The sequence below is a fragment of the Bombina bombina genome, chromosome 4, assembly GCF_027579735.1.
Source record: "Bombina bombina isolate aBomBom1 chromosome 4, aBomBom1.pri, whole genome shotgun sequence".
NCBI lineage: Eukaryota > Metazoa > Chordata > Amphibia > Anura > Bombinatoridae > Bombina > Bombina bombina.
Genome location: NC_069502.1, coordinates 536926650 through 536949141, shown reverse-complemented (window position 1 = coordinate 536949141; position 22492 = coordinate 536926650).

The window sequence follows — 22492 nt, the reverse complement described above, 5'->3', positions numbered from 1 at the left end:
CGCGTTAGGAGGTTGTTTCGAGACTCGTAATACCTACGTTAAAAAAGTGCACATAGGAAATAAAATACGCGTAACTAACGCACCACTTCTAACGCAAAACTCGTAATCTAGGCGTAAGTGTTTCCTGTAGGTCAAATGAAAGGTCATGCGCTTTATAGTAGTCTGTTTGGGACTGTGTCAGAATGTTCAGAGTTATGGGGCATCCATGTTATCCTTTATGATGCAGCACTCTGTATACCAGGGGAGGTCATAGGTCTCCATCCGTTACCCTTGACAATTTATCACATAAGTACTATTATAGTAAGTTACTTGATTTGGGACGATTTGGGACTGACTAAGAAGGTGGGATATCAACAGTCTTCCTTCTGTCTGTGAGCACGATTGTGAGGCCACATGGTGTAAAGTCTTGGATGTTTAGACAGCGGCCATTTTTTTGGTTTGCCAAATTACAGGGCTGACTGTGTAGATGGATTGTAACATTACTTGCAGTGTCGTAGGAGGTCTGGTGGGAAGTTATATGAGTCAGTAGCTAGTCAACATACCGTCAGAGAATCGTGTGTAGCATTTGTTGTGTTTAACCATTATCCCCTACAGTAGGTAACAGAAGTGCAGTAGGGATTTACATTGATATGATGATGCACATATAACTCGATATAACCTGTGTCTGTGCATCTTAGCCTGCATACATACCAACATTGAACACAAGAACATTAACACAGAAGGAAAACTGACGACCAGAGCACGCTGAGGCTGGCGTGGATCGTGGAGTAGCAGCAGCTCGCTTCATCTATCCCCCTTGCCCTTTCTCCCGTTGCTGGTGTCGTTGCACTCTAGGGAGCAGGGCAATTGCATCCAAGCCCGAGCAAGAGGAAGTCCACAAAGGCTGGAATACAGGTTCCTTTGCCAGAGTCGCAACTTAACAACGCTACAAGCTTTCATTGCCGGAACTAAACACCGGGTATAGCGCAAGGTTACAGAAAGTGCCTTCCTTCCTGTCCCTCCCGCTGCTGGTGTACGCTGTATCCTAGGGAGGTGGATAACTATCAAAGGATATAAAGCAGGAACATCGCTGGAGCTGGACTCGATATATACCGGTGAGGTATTTTAAATCTCTTGAGCAGTACAGACTGTCACAAGTTACCCGTTGTGGGGTGGTAACACCTCCTAGGGTATACTTTTGCATCGTTTGCTGTTTTGGTTGTCTGTAGGACATAGTAAAACCTGCTTTCTGCTATCTGGATGTTTGTTGGGAAATAACACCTTGGATATTATCTATAGCTATTGTGTTGGTCCTATTTTTATCATCTCATTGGCCAAGCCGTCTGAACTTTTGTCGCAGATACTACATCAAAATGTATCTCTTTAAGCAAGTTATTCTCAGGAACTGTATGGTTTCATCAAAGATCATAGAGCTTTAAACCGTGTCTTCAACCAAAAGTGCATATATCTGGGCTCTAAGTGGGACACCTGTAAACTGTTATATGCAGTTACTTTCTTCAGCAATATCAGGACTGTTACCTATCTGCTATAAAGTTACAAAATTGTATATTTGGACAGTCCCTCACCCCTTAAAGGTTAAGAACTTCTGGGCCTGTTGATATAAGCTGTCTCTTGACATCTGCCTATAAATCTTGTTGTGTCGCTATAAGTTGGATATGGTAGGAGACTAGCATAGAATAAAAACGTGTTACCTGACAGCATAGAGGCTCTGATAAAGTATTCTTCTTTTCTTTTTTTCTTTTTTTTTTTGAAGTGTGTCATATCTTTTGGTATATTATACCTAAGAACCGAAGTATCTTTTTTCTGAGGTTCCCAATATTAATAAACACATTTAGGTTTTTTTTTCTTTAACACTCAACACAATTGGTGCACACTTCTGGGCCTATTTAGATACCCAGAACTTAATGGAAAAATATATAACAAATGTTAAACCAAGATCCCCAGCCATGCCTCCCAGGAAAGATAAAAAGCCTAATAAAATGGCACAAGATCCAATATTAGAGACTGCATCTGTGGTACAGCAAGCTATGGAAAGGGGCATAGACACACAACTCACAAATAACCAGATAGTGGATTTAATCTTGCACCAGTTTGAGGAGATTAAAAAGGAGATAGCTGGCCTCACTGTAGAGATTAGGCAATTCTCTAACAGATTGACAGAGGTCAAAACACGGGTTTCTGAGCTTGAGGATATATACATTAGCCCGGAAGACACTTTTTAAAAACTCACAAGCACTATTAAGACACTGCAAAGTAAGATTGAAGACCTAGAAGATAGGTCAAGGAGAAACAATGTGAGGGTAGTGGGTCTACCCGAAACTAGTGAATATGCAGATCTTATACAATTCGCCTCAATTACACTGCCAAATATTCTAGGTATGACACCTCAAGAAGGGAAAATAGCGGTAGAAAGAGCTCATCGTACCGGGCCTAATAGACGGATGCTGATAGTAGAAATCGCCCCAGAATGATTGTGATCCGCTACCTAAATTTTCAAGACAAAGTCGCAATTTTGAGACACTATAGGAAATGCAATCCATTAATAATCGAGGGTAGAAAGGTTCTCATGTTTCAGGATTTCTCAGCGGAAACTTCTGCTAAGAGGAAATAAATGTCTCCATATTGCTCTGGGCTTATAAAAGCAGGGATGAAAGCTACTTTAAGGTATCCTGCTAAACTGGTAGTAGAAAATAAAGAAGGTCAGATAGTGCTAGGCACACCTAATGAAGCTAAGGTATTCTGTGAAAAGAACAAAATATATATATGAAGCTAGTGCTCTAACACATTAAGTATAGATAGTGTCAATTACAGGTTATTATAGTAAAAAGCTTTTTTCTTTTTTGTGTTTTTTTTTTCTTGGTACTTGTATGGCTATTGGAATACATGTAATGTTATTGTTGTTTTTAGTATAGGGGGGTTTCCTTTTTTTTTTCCCTCTTTTCTTTGCCTCCCCTTTTTTTTAAATCAAGAGACTATAATTATTAGATACATAAACATAATACGTAAATGAGTGAGAAACTAAATTTTATATCTTGGAATATCGGAGGAGTAACATCCCCAATAAAGCGCAAAGGTATTTTAAGGACTCTAAAAAAAATATAATCCAGGCTTAATTCTTCTACAAGAACTACATCTAAAAGCATGCGAGATACCAAAACTAAAGCCGAATTGGATTGCTGAAATCTTAGCCACACCCTGTGCTACAAGAAAGTGTGGAGTGGCCATATTGATAAATAAAAATTTAACATATAGTATAATCAGCACTGAAGCAGATACAGCGGGTAGATTTTTAATTATGCAAATAAAAATTGCCACTAAAATTTGGACAATATGTAATGTGTATGGTCCGAACGAACTTGATAAAGAATTCTGGAATAAACTTAAATATAAATTAGTCCCTTATTTAGACCAAAATTTGATTTTAGCAGGGGACTTTAATATGGTCCTATATCCTGAGATAGATAGGTTTCTGCAAAAGAAAAGTGGGGGAAAAGATTAGACATGTGCGATTCGGTTCGGCCCGAATCGAAATTCAGATGAATTTGTTCGAATTCGGAGATTCGGATCGATTTGAATTTCCGAATTGCGGTAGTTCCGAATCTACCGAATAAATCCGAATCGATTCGAATTTATTTAGTAGATTCGGATGGATTCGGATGGTTGAAAAACACTGCACTAGTATACTAGTGTAATACACAGCACATCCCACTTTACAGTGACCGAATTTCCGAAAATCCGAATCGATTCGAATCGAACCGAACCGAATTCGAACCAAATTTTTTCGAATCCGAAAGAATCCGAATGAATCCGAAACTAATTCATTCGATTTCTTCCGAATTCGAATCGTTCCGAACCTAACCGAATTTTTCGCGGCTGCACATGTCTAGAAAATATAAAAGAGAGGCGAGTTTTTTTAGAGAGTTTTGTAAAACGTTAAAATTGAAAGATATCTGGAGAGTCCAACATCCTGACGCGAGAGAATTCTCTTGCGAATCAAAAACATATAGGAATTTTTCCAGGATTGACCTGTTTTTGGTAGACGAAAATGTATTAAAACTAGATATAGACTCTGAAATTTTAGATTTTGTCCTATCAGACCACACAATTATAATCTTAAAATTAAATTTCAATAGCCAGGATGGAGCAAATATAAAAACATTCAGATTTCCAGGATATATGGCTAACAATATAGGCTTTTGTAACTGGCTAGTACAGAGATGGCGGGAATATTGTAATTTGAATAATACTTATAGAAATAAAACAGAAACCTTTTGGGAAGCTGGTAAAGCAGTCATGAGAGGGGAAATTAAACAATATATGGTGAATGAAAAGAAAACTGATTAACAGGGATATACAACTTGCAAACCAGTTGAAGAACGCATATAGAAAATATATTATAAGGCCAGACAGGACGTCTTGGGATAAATATATGAAGGCAAGAGCAGAACGAAAAACAAAAAGTGGGCATTGGAAGATATTAAGAATAGGCATCATTGGCATGGACCACAAGGTATATCAGCTAAACATTTGTCTAAAATTAGAAATTTCAGGAAGAATAAAAATATGATTACGGCAATAAGGCATAATAATAAGACATATACCAAAACTACGGAAATCCTGGAAGCTTTCTTTAAATATTATCAGAGCATTTACGCGCTGGAGAAAGTAGATATAAATGCAAAAAAAGTTTCTGAAAAGAGATTAATTTACCAAAAATCGATAGAGAGAAAATGGCTCAATTGAATGTAGCAATTACTATAGATGAAGTCAAGGTTGCCATAGAAAGAATGAAGACCGGGAAAGCCCCAGGCCCGGACGGGATTTCAGCAGAATGGTATAAGGTAATGAAAGTAGAAATTGTGGATATTTTGTGTGAGATATTTAATTTATACTATATACAAAACAGAATGCAATCATTATATTTTTCGGATTCAGTAATTACATTGATATATAAAAAAGGTAAACAAGTAGAAGATATGGGTTTGTACAGACCCATATCGCTACTTAACAATGATTATAAGCTCTTAATGGCTATTATTGCAGATAGGTTCAAGAAGGTCGTAGGTGATATAATACACCCAGATCAGACTGGATTTATGCCAGGGCGGAATGTAGCTAGGAACATACGCAGGGTGCTATTAACTATTGAGCACTACCACAATAAACTATATAAAACAGGAGAATATAATAAAACAGATCTCGCTTTAATTACAATAGACGCGGAAAAGGCGTTTGATTCCATAATTTGGGATCATATGATTACCACCCTAATACAGTTTGGATTCTCTGGTAACCTGGTAAACTTAATCAAATTGATATATAAAACACCCAGGTCACAATTATTAGTAAACGGGGGGCTCACACCCTATATAATTGTACAAAAAGGGACCAGGCAGGGATGCCCATTATCCCCACTTCTTTTTAATATTGCACTAGAGCCACTTGCAACATATCTTAGAGAGAAATTATCTGGCATCATACTAGGAGAGCATAAGGTGGTCATTTCATTATATGCTGACGACATTATTCTGTTTCTTAGCAACTCCAAAATAAGTATCCCAAAATGCTTGGAGATCATTAATCAGTTCAGCAAATTTACGGGGTATAAGGTCAATAACCAGAAGTCGGAAATCTTATGGATGAATAAAAATAGCTATACTGAACATCCGTTTAGGGAAGGGGCGAATATTAGTTATTTGGGAATCATATTGGGTAATGACCCACATGGATGGTATAATCTTAATTCTAAATCTAAATTCCATACTGAGCTACAAAGATGGAATATGTATTTTCTTTCCCTTTCTGCTAAAATCATGCTTATTAAAACAATTGTCTTCCTGCGTCTGTTGTTTTTGTTGCAAAATTTGCCACTGTTTATCACGCGGCAAGATATTATCAAATATAATAAGGCATGTACCAGGTTTATTTGGGGTAAGATGAGACCTCGGGTATCCATAGATAAACTATACTTAAAAAATATGGCGGTATGGCTTTGCCAAATCTACGTTATTATAACTGGATAACGATGTCGAAATATGGGATAGACAGGTTACTGGAGGCACAGTACATTACCTACTACGACATAGAGACAGAGTTAATAACACCTTTTAGTTTAAAATCTGCCCTACATCATACCTACGCCAAGTTACCAGAGAATATTAAACAGATATCAACAATTTCAAACATAATCCTGGCCTGGCAAAAATATTGTAAGACAATGGGAGTGGATTATAGAAAATCTCAATACCTTCCGATCATGGGAACCCCTGCTTTTTCCCCGGGGCAATATAATGTAGTTTTCAGAGAATGGCGCAGGAAAGGAATTATGTTTTTGTACAACTTTACAGAGAGATATCAGAAAAATATCATCTCCCTCAAAAGAACTGTTATGCCTATCGGCAGGCTAGAAGTTTTATTACAATGCTGTCTCAATCAAGTGAGCTAGGATGGAATCTGCAAGAATTAGAGGCTGGGTTTAAACTTTACAAAGCAGGTATTAGATCAATATCATACTGGTATAATATACTATATTCAAAACTAGGGTCTAACCATATAGGGAAAATCAGGGAGAAGCTCAAAAAATACTTTCCTAATATCCAGGAAGATGAAGTTATGAAAAGTATAAATTTAAGTATGACAGCAACAACAATAATCAGTTGGAGGGAAACGCATTGGAAAATTATTAATAACTACTATTTAACACCCGATAGACTGAATAAATGGGCACGTGAAGACTCTAAAATTTGCTGTTACAAATGTAGTGCAGGAAGGGCAGATCTATTACATTGTCTGTAGTCATGTCCCAAGATTAGACAATTTTGGGGAAAGATTAATTATTGGTTCAACAAATATGCTGGGGCACGGATTGAACTTACCTCCAGTATGATTTTTTTCCTTTATCAAGGTCCGACATGGCCAGGAGATCGACAACTAGTTAATACCTCCATAATGGCGGCAAGAAACTTAATATTTAAAAAATGGAAACTAAGAAAAGTGCCTGCCCTGGCTGAATTTATTAAATTAATCAACCTACAAATGAGAGCCGAGTTATATGATAATAAATTGATAAGTGAGATAAATCTCAGAAAATATTTTAACAAATGGTTAAAATTAATTCTTGATTGGCCATTGGATAAACAAAGGCAATTTATAACCCCACTAAAAAATTCAATATCTTTTCTAACATTGGTCCTGGAAGAAAGTATACCGTATCAATGGGCAGAGGTTAGAGAAGGGACTACTTAATTTGGGGTTGTATTAAAGGCTGATCAGGAAAAGTCATCTTCCCATCCTCTCCTTCCTTCCTTCTTTTCCTTTTTTTTTGTTTTGTTTTGTTTTGTCTTGTTTTGTTTTGGGTTTGAGTTAGTATGTTAGGTTCGAGGATAAAAATGATTGAAAACCCAGTATTGTGTATAAATATGAAGCTCTTTTGAATTGCTAATAAGTATGTAACTATGCAGGACAATTGTCTAGCTGTATTACATATGATATTTGGCCCTGCGTGACGCAAATGATAAAGAGTGTGTACTTTTTTTTCTCTTTTCTTTTTGTAATATTGTACACTGCTGGATATAAATAAATATTTAAAAAAAAAAAAACACACATAAGGAAAACTGTGATGAAAGAAAAAAATTCACATATCGGCTTATACTCAATGTCCAGTGTTCTGCGGATCGGCCGATGTCCATTCCGGAGTGTTAGCTCTCATGCCTCGTGTAGGGGTCTTTCGGTTCGTTGGGTTGGGATGGGCTGTCAATTCCGCTGCTAAAGCTCTCAGTTGGTTGTGCTGTGTCTGTGGTCTCTCTCTTTGAGAGGGCAGTAGGTTCCATAGGTGTAAGAGTTCATACTTTTTGGAGGGCTTTAGAATCGTGAACATTTGATTGTCTTTAAAGACTAATAGTTTAATAGGGTAGCCCCATCTATACCTGATATTACTCTCAGTGTAGAAGTGATTTCTTCAAAAGTTTTTCTCTTTTGTAGAGTCCTCATAGACAAATCAGGGAATATTTGTAAATTTTTAAACTTGTCTGGTAGGGTAGGTCTCTGAAAGTGAGCTCTTTGAATACTCTCTTTATAGGTGAAATAGTGTAGGCAGACTATTATGTCCCGCGGTTGATCATCTGGTAAACCCTTGGGTTTGAGCGAGCGATGGGCCCGGTCCATCAGATCCTCTGATTCCGTGGTTGAGGTGCTAGCATATGGAACAACTACTTCAAGAATGGCTGCAGGTCCGACGTGGAGATAGTCTCTGGAATACCTCGGATCCTTAGGTTATTACGCTGAGATCTGTCTTCCATGTCGGCTATCTTGTCTTCCACAACATCAAAGTAATCTGAGAGGTGCTGCATAGAATTCAAAAGATTAGTTTGCTCAGTTGATATATCGTCCTGTCTTCTTTCAAGAGAGTCAATACACTCATTTGTGGACGAGATTTCTTTCTTTAATTCGGCAGTTGAGGCTGCTATTTTGGCTGTGAATGAAGCATGGTGCTTATCTAGCAGCGACTTTAGAGAATCCATAATAAAAGTAGGAGTAACTGCTGCTGACGGTGATTGATGGATGTTCTGCATAGACGATAGTGTAAGTTCAGAGGCCTCAGATCTTGATGAGTCTGGGGTGTCCATTTCATTATATGTCCCCATATAAGTAGGACCAAAATGGTCAATCACTGTCTTTTTTGGTGGAAAAGGCTGCTTATTTCTTTTTATGGCTGACTGCGACATGATATTTCAGGGCTAAAGTCGTGCAAGTGCAGGGTTGTCTCTTGTAAGAACTCAGACTGTACTAGTATTCAAGTTCAAATAAGGAGAGATGTGAGTGTGAAGGCAAGTATACCAAAACCTGGCTATATAACAGAGTGGTAGACAGGCGTGAGCAGCCTAGTTAGGTTTATTCCATTTCTATATAATATGGTATTCGCTGCAGGAAGGAGAAGTGGAGATAGAGACCAGGGATTGGCTGTTAATCTTCCAGGCCCTCACTTCTAAGGGGTGAGCTAGAATAAGCCAGGTGCTTTTATGGTGGTAGCTGAGGCCCTAAATTCCCAGCAACTAATCACTGTAGGTTGTAGTTAAAGTCAGGCTCTCCTTAGTGAGGTGTAATCCCGATACACAGGTTGTGTCTTGTCACCACCTGCTTGTATCTCTAGAGTCCCCGGGTCACAGATGTAGTGTCAATTTTAGGTCAGGCCTAGGGGCAGCTGTGTAGTATGCACTATAGGCGATGCTACTTATGATCAAAGTCTTTGCGTAGTCTCAGCACCTCCTGGTCAGGAAAGCACCTCTCACTCCAGCACTTGGAGGTCTGCGCTCTTAATGGCTGTACGGAATGTGGAGGACACTTCCCCAGTATCTGCCACGTGGGTTGCGGTCTGTCCGAGAATCGCGCCAATCTCAGCATGCCAATTGCACTGCAACATTATCCGGTACTCCACTGTCAGAGTTGCGGTTGCGCTGCACTGATAAGTTTACCTCCGATGACACAGGCTTGCTTCAGTACAGCGTGGTCACGCCAGAACTCAAGATATGCAGGAACTTGAGTACACTGCCCACGCATCCGCCGGCCTAGCCGACCGATCGCGACAGCCCAGTACAAAGTGCGTTCCGGCTGGATTGGCTTACTAAGGCGCACTGAGAGAATGGGGGATGTCTGGGGTACTGTTTTAAGCTAGTTTGAAGGTGGTACTAGGTGAATAAACAGGGGATTTAGGAAAATTTACTAGGGAGCTCTTTCCCGATGCGACCAGTTCCTTCCCGTGATGGCTCCGCCCCCCTGCCTTGTATAGTTTTATCCCATTTGGGATCTCAGGGGCTCCCCACTCCAGGCTACGAAGTCTGATCATTTGGGCTGTATAGCTCCTGATCTGTATTAAAGCATAGAAATCTTTTGTTGAAAGATTATAATTTACTGACAGTTCAGCAAAAGATTGAAAAGTCTTTTTATTTCCTTGCAAAATATGAGATATAAATAAGACTCCTTTCCCTTTCCATGTATGAAACACCGGGTCATGTAGCCCTGCAGCAAAATCAGGATTGCCTGTAATGGGTAGAATTAAAGAAGCACACGGGTCATGACCCATTGTGTTGCAGTACTTCTGCCAGGCGGAGATGACATTTGCAAATGTCGGCATATGTATATTACTTGGAAGTCTAGTGGAAGAATAATGTAACAGTGCCCTTAAGTCAAAGGGATCTACTAAATGTGTCTCAATGTCTAAATGCGTAACGTGATCTGCCTCAGTTATCCAATCAATTGCAATTTTTAACATGCAGTGTGGACAAATGTCAGTATGCTCCATGAAATACAGAGACAGACATAGTATGCTCCATTTTAGAATACACAGACAAATACAACAAATGAAGACAGCCATCAATTTTCTTTTATTATTTTACTGTAAATACTTGTAAAAAAAACATTAAATAAAATGTTTGGAAACGGGGACCTTGCAGAATAAAGTCCAAGGCATATGAGACAAACTTTGGCAAAGACATTTGACAAATGATCATTGTACTCAGAAACAAAGAAGCAGTTGAGGAATTTCAAAATAGAGAGGGAAATAGCCCAGTAACTAACTGTAACTGCCATGTTAAGTCAGTGCATAAAAATACACAAAGAGACTGCCCTTCACATTGCCAAACAGTTAAATTAATTTAACTGTGTATATAACAGAGGGTATAAGGTTGCATTGGGATGTAACTCCTAGGTGAATTAGCTAAATAGTAAATAGCAGCTATTAACACTTAAAAAAATATTTCCACAATAACTAAATTAAGTATGAAAAGTCCAATTAATAAAGGTGGAATTAATTAGTTACATGTGTATGCCCCCTGGCTATGATGTACCTTTGAGTGATGTACCTGCTAATAGCCTGCGGGCTATGTGATTGCATGAAAATGTCTTCACTTACCTTAAGATGCACTCACTCTACTGTGCTTACCAGCTGCAGAAAAGACTGTTTCCAGTAGAAAGCTAATCCAGTCAAGGATATTTTTATGCAGTATATCGACGAACCAACAAGCTGAGGCTAAGGGGCCAGTCCTTGCAATACCTGTGGCAGACTTCTGACTAACTCCTCACTTGAAGTGATTGTTACTACCAGGGCCGCCATCAGGAGGTGACAGGGGTGACTCCTGTCAGGGGCCCAATGGGCCAGGGGGGCCCCATGAAGTCAGGGTAGGATTGCTCTGACCTTCCAACACAATCTGGGTATAGCTGTACTCCCCGTTAGTCTCTTCAGTAGGGCTGTGGTAGCTTTAAAACAGTAAGGAACTAGTGATGTCGCGAACCTAAAATTTTGCGTTCGCGAACAGCGAACTTCCGCAAAAGTTTGCGAACCGGTCGAACCGCCATAGACTTCAATAGGCAGGCGAATTTTAAAACCCACAGGGACTCTTTCTGGCCAGGAGTTATGGATAGTGGAATCTCACTACCTTATAAAAGAAAGTTCAGTTTGAATTCTAGCTCTACATTAGTTATTAATGCACCCTTATACAAATTTATTTGTGACTCAACATATCTATTTGTACCAAATATTTTGTCAATTTCAATTACTTTACACTAAGAAAAAATATATATACATTACCTCAAGGGCAAAAGATAAAAGTTGTTCAAAATTACAGTCTTTGTTCTAATTAAAATAGCAAAATTATGTCAATGTGTGCTCAGAATGTACCAATATGTCATTGTTTGTATTAGTTTTAACAAATGTCACAATCATCAGATCAAAATCTATAAACATTTAAAGGGACATGATAATGAAATAACATAATTTATGTAAGAACTTACTTGATAAATGAATTTCTTTCATGGTGGCGAGAGTCCACGATTTGTAACATATGGGATTACATTCCTACCAGGAGGAGTCAAAGTTTCCCAAACCTCAAAAGCCTATAAATACCCCTCCCACCTAACTCATATCTCAGTTTAACGTATAGCCAAGAAGTAAGGTGTAAAAAAAGAAGACAAAAGATGTGCTCTGTTAAAAACAATCCATAATAGGGAGAGGACCTTGTGGACTCACGCCACCATGAAAGAAATGAATTTATACAGATAAGTTCTTACATAAATGATGTTTTCCTTCATATAGGTGGCAAGAGTCCACGATTTGTTACATATGGAATATAATACCCAAGATGTGGATGTCCGCGAGTAACAAAATAAGAAGGTTGGGATAAAATATAAAAAGCTTTTTTCGCTGAAAAATAATATCCAAATTAAAGTCTTTTAATAATTAAAAAGAAAATGTATAGGCAACAGAATCAAAGAGTAACTACTGCCTGAAGAACCTTTCTACCAAAAGCTGCTTCTGAAGAGGCAAAGACATCATGCAAAGAAGACCAAGTGGCTGCTTTGCAGATCTGATCAACTGAAGCTTCATTCTTAAAAGTCCAAGAAGTGGCAACTGATCTTGTAGAATGAGCTGTAATTCTCTGAGGTGGAGACTGACCCGCTTCCAAATAAGCTTTGTGAATCAGAAGTTTTAACCAAGAGGCTAAAGAAAGTCAGATTGTTCAGCCGCAAATATTTTCTTTTTCCTTTAGGTTTAAAAAGGTCTTCAGGGATACAATTAATGAATGTAACAGGCTGCAGACGATAATGTTAAAAAAAAGAGTGTATAATGTTCTTTTAAGATAAATAATAGTTAATAAAAAAAAACAGTTTATTTATAGAGCTTTAAAGGGATACTGAACCCAATTTTTTTCTTTCATGATTCAGATAGAGCATGCACTTTTAAAGGGATATTCTAATCAAAACAATTTTTTAATGCTTTAGAAAGAGCATGCTATTTTGAACAGTTTTCCAATTTACTTCTGTTATCTAATTTGCTTCATTCTCATGATGTACTAGGTTGAAAAGCATATCTAGATATGCTCAGTAGCTGCTGATTGGTGGCTGCACATAGATGCTTCTTGTTATTGGCTCACCCATGTTCATTGCTATTTCTTCAACAAGGGATATCTAATGAATGAAGCAAATATGATAATAGAAGTAAATTGGATAGCACTTGCTTATTGGAGGCTTACATCTACCCACCAATAAGCAAGCATAACTCAGGTTCTCAACCAAAAATGGGCCGGCACCTATGCATCACATTCCTGCTTTTTAAATAAAGATAGCAAGAAAACGAAGAAAAAATGATAACAGGAGTAAATTAGAAAGTTGCTTAAAATGTTATGCTCTATCTGAATCATGAAAGAAAAAAATTTGGGTTCAGTGTCCCTTTAACCCCTTAACGACTGAGGACGTGCAGGGTACGTCCTCAGAAAAAAGGCAGTTAACGCCTGAGAACGTACCCTGCACGTCCTCAGTGTGGAAAGCAGCTGGAAGCGATCCTGATCACTTCCAGCTGTTTTCCGGTTATTGCAGGATGCCTCGATATTGAGGCATCCTGCAATAACATTTTTTACCCCTCCGGTGCAGAGAGAGCCACTCTGTGGCCCTCTCTGCACCGGACATCGATGGCCGCATTCGTTGGTGGGTGGGAGCTGAAGTGGGAGGTGGGTGGGCGGCCATCGATGGCTTCTTGGTCAGAGAGGGGGGCGGGATCGGGGGCGCGCACGGGCGCGCGCGCGTGCACGGGGGGTGGTGGGCGGGCGGGTGCACGGGGAGGGAGCGGGTGGGAACCACTTACACTACAGACACGGTTTTCTTTATTATTTGGAGAAAGGAGGGATAAAATCCCTGATTTAAAGTCATCTAAGGGATCTGGGAGGGGGTGGGGGATTAGTCTGGGGGGGGGGGGGGAAGCTACACTGCAGAAAAACCAAGAATAAAATAAAATAAAAACATTTTTACATGCAAACTGGGTATTGGCAGACAGCTGCCAGTACCCAAGATGGCCCCCAATAAGGCAGAGGGGGAGGGTTAGAGAGCTGTTTTGGGGGGGATCAGGGAGGTTGGGGGCTAAGGGGGGGAATCTTACACAGCAGCATATGTAAATATGCTATATATAAAAAAAGGATACCTTTTATTTTAGTACTGGCAGACTTTCTGCCAGTACTTAAGATGGCGGGGACAATTTTTGGGGTGGGGGAGGAAAGAGAGCTCTTTGGGAGGGATCAGGGGGTCTGATGTGTCAGGTGGGAAGCTGATCTCTACACTAAAGCTAAAATTAACCCTGCAAACTCCATACAAGCTACCTAATTAACCCCTTCATTGCTGGGCATAATTCACGTGTTGTGCGCAGTGGCATTTAGCGGCCTTCTAATTACCAAAAAGCAACACCAAATCCATATATGTCTGCTATTTTTGAACAAAGGAGACCCCAGAGAAGCATTTACAACCATTTGTGCCATAATTGCACAAAATGTTTGTAAATGATTTCAGTGAGAAATCTAAAATTTTGAAAAATTTAACGTTTTTCTTTATTTGATCGCATTTGGCGGTGAAATGGTGGCATGAAATATACCAAAATGGGCGTAGATCAATACTTTGGGTTGTCTACTACACTACACTAAAGCTAAAATTACCCCAAAAAGCTCCCTACATGCTCCCTTATTAACCCCTTCCCTGCTGTGCATAATACACGCATGGTGCGCAGTGGCATTTAGCGGCCTTCTAATTACCAAAAAGCAACGTCAAAGCCATATATGTCTGCTATTTCTGAACAAAGGGGATTCCAGAGAAAAATGTACAACCATTTATGCCATAATTGCACAAGCTGTTTGTAAATAATTTCAGTGAGAATCCTAAAGTTTGTGAAAAAAATTGTGAAAAAGTGAACAATTTTTTTTATTTGATCGCATTTGGTGGTGAAATGGTGGCATGAAATATACCAAAATGGGCCTAGATCAATACTTTGGGATGTCTTCTAAAAAAAAATATATACATGTCAAGGGATATTCAGGTATTCCTGACAGATATCAGGGTTCCAATGTAACTAGCGCTCATTTTGAAAAAAAGTGGTTTGGAAATAGCAAAGTGCTACTTATATTTATTGCCCTATAACTTGCAAAAAAAAGCAAAGAACATGTAAACATTGGGTATTTCTAAACTCTGGACAAAATTTAGAAATTATTTAGCATGGGTGTTTTTTGGTGGTTGTAGATGTGTAACAGATTTTGGGGGACAAAGTTAGAAAAAGTGTGTTTTTTTTCCATTTTTTCCTCATATTTTATATTTTTTTTATAGTAAATGATAAGATATGATGAAAATAATGGTATCTTTAGAAAGTCCATTTAATGGCGAGAAAAACGGTATATAATATGTGTGGGTACAGTAAAAGAGTAAGAGGAAAATTACAGCTAAACACAAACACTGCAAAAATGTAAAAATAGCCTTGGTCCCAAATGGACAGAAAATGGAAAAGTGCTGTGGTCATTAAGGGGTTAAAGGGCCATAATACCCAAATGTTTAAACACTTGAAAGTGATGCAGTATAGCTGTAAAAAGCTGACTAGAAAATATCACCTAAACATCAGTATGTAAAAAAGAAAGATATTTTACCTCAAAAGTTTCTCAGTAGCCACATTCCATTGTAAAGTACTTCTAAGCAACAAATCAGTATGTCTGCCTCGGGACAGCGGAAGGAGCGAGTTTACGTGCACTCTCATCTTATGAAGTTTACAATGAAATCTCATGAGAGATAAGTCAAATCTCATGAGAGCACAGTAAAAGAGTTCATGACCTCAGCACTGTTGATGCTGATTGGCTGCTGTTCATTTCTTCATTTTTTTTTACCTGCAGCTGAGCAGCAGTTGAGTATAACTTTTTGTACAGAACTTGTGAGGTAAAAACATAATTTATGCTTACCTGATAAATTCCTTTCTCCTGTAGTGTAGTCAGTCCACGGGTCATCATTACTTCTGGGATATTAACTCCTCCCCAACAGGAAGTGCAAGAGGATCACCCAAGCAGAGCTGCTATATAGCTCCTCCCCTCTACGTCACACCCAGTCATTCGACCAAGAACCAAACGAGAAAGGAGAAACTATAGGGTGCAGTGGTGACTGGAGTATAATTTAAAAATTTAGACCTGCCATAAAAAACAGGGCGGGCCGTGGACTGACTACACTACAGGAGAAAGGAATTTATCAGGTAAGCATAAATTATGTTTTCTCCTGTTAAGTGTAGTCAGTCCACGGGTCATCATTACTTCTGGGATACCAATACCAAAGCTAAAGTACACGGATGACGGGAGGGACAGGCAGGATCTTTATACGGAAGGGACCACTGCCTGAAGGACCTTTCTCCCAAAAACAGCCTCCGAAGAAGCAAAAGTGTCAAATTTGTAAAATTTGGAAAAAGTATGAAGAGAAGACCAAGTTGCAGCCTTGCAAATCTGTTCAACAGATGCCTCATTCTTAAAGGCCCAAGTGGAAGCCACAGCTCTAGTAGAATGAGCTGTAATTCTTTCAGGAGGCTGCTGTCCAGCAGTCTCATAGGCTAAACGTATTATGCTACAAAGCCAAAAAGAGAGAGAGGTAGCAGAAGCTTTTTGACCTCTCCTCTGTCCAGAATAAACAACAAACAGGGAAGAAGTTTGGCGAAAATCTTTAGTTGCCTGTAAATAAAATTTCAGGGCACGGACTACATCTAGATTGTGCAGAAGTCGTTCCTTCTTTGAAGAAGGGTTAGGACACAATGATGGAACAACAATCTCTTGATTGATATTCTTGTTAGTGACAACCTTAGGTAAGAACCCAGGTTTAGTACGCAGAACTACCTTATCTGAATGAAAAATCAGATACGGAGAATCACAATGTAAGGCTGATAACTCAGAGACTCTACGAGCCGAGGAGATAGCCATTAAAAACAGAACTTTCCAAGATAACAATTTAATATCAATGGAATGAAGGGGTTCAAACGGAACACCCTGTAAAACGTTAAGAACTAAATTTAAGCTCCATGGTGGAGCAACAGTTTTAAACACAGGCTTAATCCTGGCCAAAGCCTGGCAAAAAGCCTGAACATCTGGAACTTCTGACAAACGTTTGTGTAAAAGAATGGACAGAGCTGAGATCTGTCCTTTTAATGAACTAGCAGATAAACCCTTTTCTAAACCCTCTTGTAGAAAAGACAATATCCTAGGAATCCTAACCTTACTCCATGAGTAACTCTTGGATTTGCACCAATGTAAGTATTTACGCCATATTTTATGGTAAATCTTTCTGGTAACAGGTTTCCTAGCCTGTATTAGGGTATCAATTACTGACTCCGAAAATCCACGCTTTGATAAAATCAAGCGTTCAATTTCCAAGCAGTCAGCTTCAGAGAAATTAGATTTTGATGTTTGAAAGGACCCTGAATTAGAAGGTCCTGTCTCAGAGGCAGAGACCAAGGTGGACAGGATGACATGTCCACTAGATCTGCATACCAGGTCCTGCGTGGCCACGCAGGCGCTATTAGAATCACTGATGCTCTCTCCTGTTTTATCCTGGCAATCAATCGAGGAAGCATCGGGAAGGGTGGAAACACATAGGCCATCCCGAAGGTCCAAGGTGCTGTCAAAGCATCTATCAGGACCGCTCCCGGGTCCCTGGATCTGGACCCGTAACAAGGGAGCTTGGCGTTCTGGCGAGACGCCATGAGATCTATCTCTGGTTTGCCCCAAAGTCGAAGTATTTGGGCAAAGACCTCCGGATGAAGTTCCCACTCCCCCGGATGAAAAGTCTGACGACTTAGAAAATCCGCCTCCCAGTTCTCCACTCCAGGAATGTGGATCGCTGACAGGTGGCAAGAGTGAGACTCTGCCCAGCGAATTATCTTTGATACTTCCATCATCGCTAGGGAGCTTCTTGTCCCTCCTTGATGGTTGATGTAAGCTACAGTCGTGATGTTGTCCGACTGAAACCTGATGAACCCCCGAGTTGTTAACTGAGGCCAAGCCAGAAGGGCATTGAGAACTGCTCTCAATTCCAGAATGTTTATTGGAAGGAGACTCTCCTCCTGAGTCCATGATCCCTGAGCCTTCAGGGAATTCCAGACAGCGCCCCAACCTAGTAGGCTGGCGTCTGTTGTTACAATTGTCCAATCTGGTCTGCTGAATGGCATCCCCCTGGACAGATGTGGCCGAGAAAGCCACCATAGAAGAGAATTTCTGGTCTCTTGATCCAGATTCAGAGTAGGGGACAAATCTGAGTAATCCCCATTCCACTGACTTAGCATGCACAATTGCAGAGGTCTGAGATGTAGGCGTGCAAAGGGAACTATGTCCATTGCCGCTACCATTAAGCCGATCACCTCCATGCATTGAGCCACTGACGGGTGTTGAATGGAATGAAGGACACAGCAAGCATCTTGAAGCTTTATTAACCTGCCTTCTGTCAGGTAGATCTTCATTTCTACAGAATCTATAAGAGTCCCCAAGAAGGGAACTCTTGTGAGTGGAAAGAGAGAACTCTTCTCTTCGTTCACCTTCCACCCATGCGACCTTAGAAAAGCCAGTACTAACTCTGTATGAGACTTGGCAGTTTGAAAGCTTGACGCTTGTATCAGAATGTCGTCTAGGTACGGAGCCACCGAAATTCCTTGCGGTCTTAATACCGCCAGAAGAGCGCCCAGAACCTTTGTGAAAATTCTTGGAGCCGTAGCCAATCCGAATGGAAGAGCTACAAACTGGTAATGCCTGTCTAGGAAGGCAAACCTTAGATACCGGTAATGATCTTTGTGAATCGGTATGTGAAGGTAAGCGTCCTTTAAATCCACTGTGGTCATGTACTGACCCTTTTGGATCATGGGTAAGATTGTCCGGATAGTTTCCATTTTGAACGATGGAACTCTTAGGAATTTGTTTAGGATCTTTAAATCCAATATTGGTCTGAAGGTTCCCTCTTTTTTGGGAACCACAAACAGATTTGAGTAAAACCCTTGTCCGTGTTCCGACCGCGGAACTGGGTGGATCACTCCCATTAGTAAAAGGTCTTGTACACAGCGTAGAAACGCCTCTTTCTTTATCTGGTTTGTTGACAACCTTGAAAGGTGAAATCTCCCTTGTGGAGAAGCTTTGAAGTCCAGAAGATATCCCTGAGATATGATCTCCAAGGCCCAGGGATCCTGGACATCTCTTGCCCAAGCCTGGGCGAAGAGAGAGAGTCTGCCCCCCACTAGATCCGTTTCCGGATCGGGGGCCCTCACTTCATGCTGTCTTAGGGGCAGCAGCAGGTTTTCTGGCCTGCTTGCCCTTGTTCCAGGTCTGGTTAGGTTTCCAGCCTTGTCTGTAGCGAGCAACAGCTCCTTCCTGTTTTGGAGCAGAGGAAGTTGATGCTGCTCCTGTCTTGAAGTTACGAAAGGCACGAAAATTAGACTGTCTAGCCCTTGGTTTGGCTCTGTCTTGAGGCAGGGCATGGCCTTTACCTCCCATAATATCAGCGATAATTTCTTTCAAACCGGGCCCGAATAATGTCTGCCCCTTGAAAGGTATGTTAAGTAATTTAGATTTAGAAGTTACATCAGCTGACCAGGATTTTAGCCACAGCGCTCTGCGCGCCTGAATGGCGAATCCGGAATTCTTAGCCGTAAGTTTAGTTAAATGTACTACGGCATCAGAAATAAATGAATTAGCTAGGTTAAGGGTTTTAAGCTTGTGTGTAATCTCATCTAATGGAGCTGAGTCAAGGGTCTCTTCCAGAGACTCAAACCAAAATGCTGCCGCAGCCGTGACGGGCGCAATGCATGCAAGGGGTTGCAATATAAAACCTTGTTGAACAAACATTTTCTTAAGGTAACCCTCTAACTTTTTATCCATTGGATCTGAAAAGGCGCAGCTATCCTCCACCGGGATAGTGGTACGCTTAGCTAAAGTAGAAACTGCTCCCTCCACCTTAGGGACCGTTTGCCATAAGTCCCGTGTGGTGGCGTCTATTGGAAACATCTTTCTGAATATAGGAGGGGGTGAGAAAGGCACACCGGGTCTATCCCACTCCTTAGTAACAATTTCAGTAAGTCTCTTAGGTATAGGAAAAACATCAGTACTCGTCGGTACCGCAAAATATTTATCCAACCTACACATTTTCTCTGGTATTGCAACTGTGTTACAATCATTCAGAGCCGCTAACACCTCCCCTAGTAATACACGGAGGTTTTCCAGCTTAAACTTAAAATTTTAAATGTCTGAATCCAGTTTATTTGGATCAGATCCGTCACCCGCAGAATGAAGCTCTCCGTCCTCATGTTCTGCAAATTGTGACACAGTATCTGACATGGCCCTAATATTATCAGCGCACTCTGTTCTCACCCCAGAGTGATCTCGCTTACCTCTAAGTTCTGGTAATTTAGACAAAACTTCAGTCATAACATTAGCCATGTCCTATAGTGTGATTTGTAATGGCCGCCCTGAAGTACTCGGCGTTACAATATCACGCACCTCCCAAGCGGGAGATGCAGGTACTGACACGTGAGGCAAGTTAGTCGGCATAACTTCCCCCTCGTTGTTTGGTGAATGATGTTCAATTTGTACAGAATGACTTTTATTTAAAGTAGCATCAATGCAATTAGTACATAAATTTCTATTGGGCTCCACCTTGGCTTTTGCACATACTGCACAGAGATATTCCTCTGAGTCAGACATGTTTAACAAACTAGCAATTAAACTAGCAAGCTTGGAAATACTTTTCACTCAATTTACAAGTAATATGAAAAACGCACTGTGCCTTTAAGAAGCACAGAAAAAAATTATGACAGTTGAATAACAACGGTAAAGGCATAAATTTAGCAAAGGATTGCCCCCATTAGCAATGGATAACTAACCCTTAATAGCAGAAAAAAATGTACAAAATATAAACGTTTTTTATCACAGTCAAAGCACAATCTCACAGGTCTGCTGTGAGTGATTACCTCCCTCAAAATAATTTTTGAAGACCCTTGAGCTCTGTAGAGAGGATCCGGATCATGCAGGGAGAGAAACAGACTTTTGACTGAATTTCTGATGCGTAGCAAAAGCGCCAAAATAGGCCCCTCCCCCTCACACACAGCAGTGAGGGAAGTTCAGTAAACTGTCTTAAATTAAAATAAACGACAGCCAAGTGGAAAAACAGTGCCCAAAACAATTTTTCACCCAGTACCTCAGATAATTAAACGATTTAGCATGCCAGCAAAAACGTTTAAAATCAAATAACATGAAATGTCATTAAACAGCCTGTTGCTAGACGTTCCCACTGCAAGTTAGGCTAAAAGTTATATGCATATAGTATTATCCCAGTGAAGTGCCATTCCCCAGAATACTGAAGTGTACACATATATACATAACAGCCTGATACCAGTTGCTACTACTGCATTTAAGGCTGAACTTACATTATATCGGTATTGGCAGTATTTTCTCAGTCAATTCCATTCCTCAGAAAATAATATACTGCAACATACCTCTTTGCAGGTGAACCTGCCCGCTGTCCCCTGATCTGAAGTTTACCTCACTCCTCAGAATGGCCGAGAACAGCAAAATGAATCTTAGCTACGCCGCCTAAAATCATCCAAAAACTCAGGTAGACTCTTCTTCAAATTCTACCTGAGAAGGAACAACACACTCCGGTGCTGTTTTAAAATAACAAACTTTTGATTGAAGATATAAAAACTAAGTATAATCACCACAGTCCTCTCACACATCCTATCTATTAGTTGGGTGCAAGAGAATGACTGGGTGTGACGTAGAGGGGAGGAGCTATATAGCAGCTCTGCTTGGGTGATCCTCTTGCACTTCCTGTTGGGGAGGAGTTAATATCCCAGAAGTAATGATGACCCGTGGACTGACTACACTTAACAGGAGAAATATCTTCCTTTTTTACATAGAGATACTCAGGTGATAATTTCCTGTCAGCTTTTTGCAGTTATACTGCATCAGTATCAAGTGATTTAGCATATGAGTATTATGAATAAGTATATTATCATGCGTAGCATATAAAGCCCCTATATATTAATGTTGTGTCTAAGCTATGTACAGAGTGACTATTTAAACAAAAAATGAGCAGGCAAATCAGCGGCAAAAAAACACGCCAAAAAAACAGCTCAAAGTGGCGTCATAGGGGGCGGTTTAGAAAAGAGACGCTACACAGCGGCACGATTGTCATTTTTAACAAACCAGCTAAAGGTAAGTATGTTATAACGGCTTGTCAAAATACCACAGTAGCCATATGTTTTACCAATCCTCTATAAGCACAATGAGACTATCTATCTATAAGCAGAGAAAGTACTGTCCCTGGGCTGCAAGATAAAAAATATTAAGCAAAATAACCTTTTTTTAAAAGTGACCAAAAATAGCTAGGAGTGTCTTAAATAAAAAAAACTTACTGTAACTGTGGCAGACACTCGTCCACTGAACGCAGACCTGCCAAACCAGTGCTGAAACATCAGCAGAGGTATAGAATTGGAAGTATGTAAAACTGTAAAGGGAGACAAGAGATGAATCTATGCGACCGATTTACAGGAAGCCCATTAAAAGGTTTTAGCAGAGGTAAGAACATGGTAACCATAGGCAAACTCCATTACTTCCCTCTTACAAACATAGTACTCTGAGAGAAAAAATGACTTAAAAATACACTGAAACACCTATGATTGAAGCACATC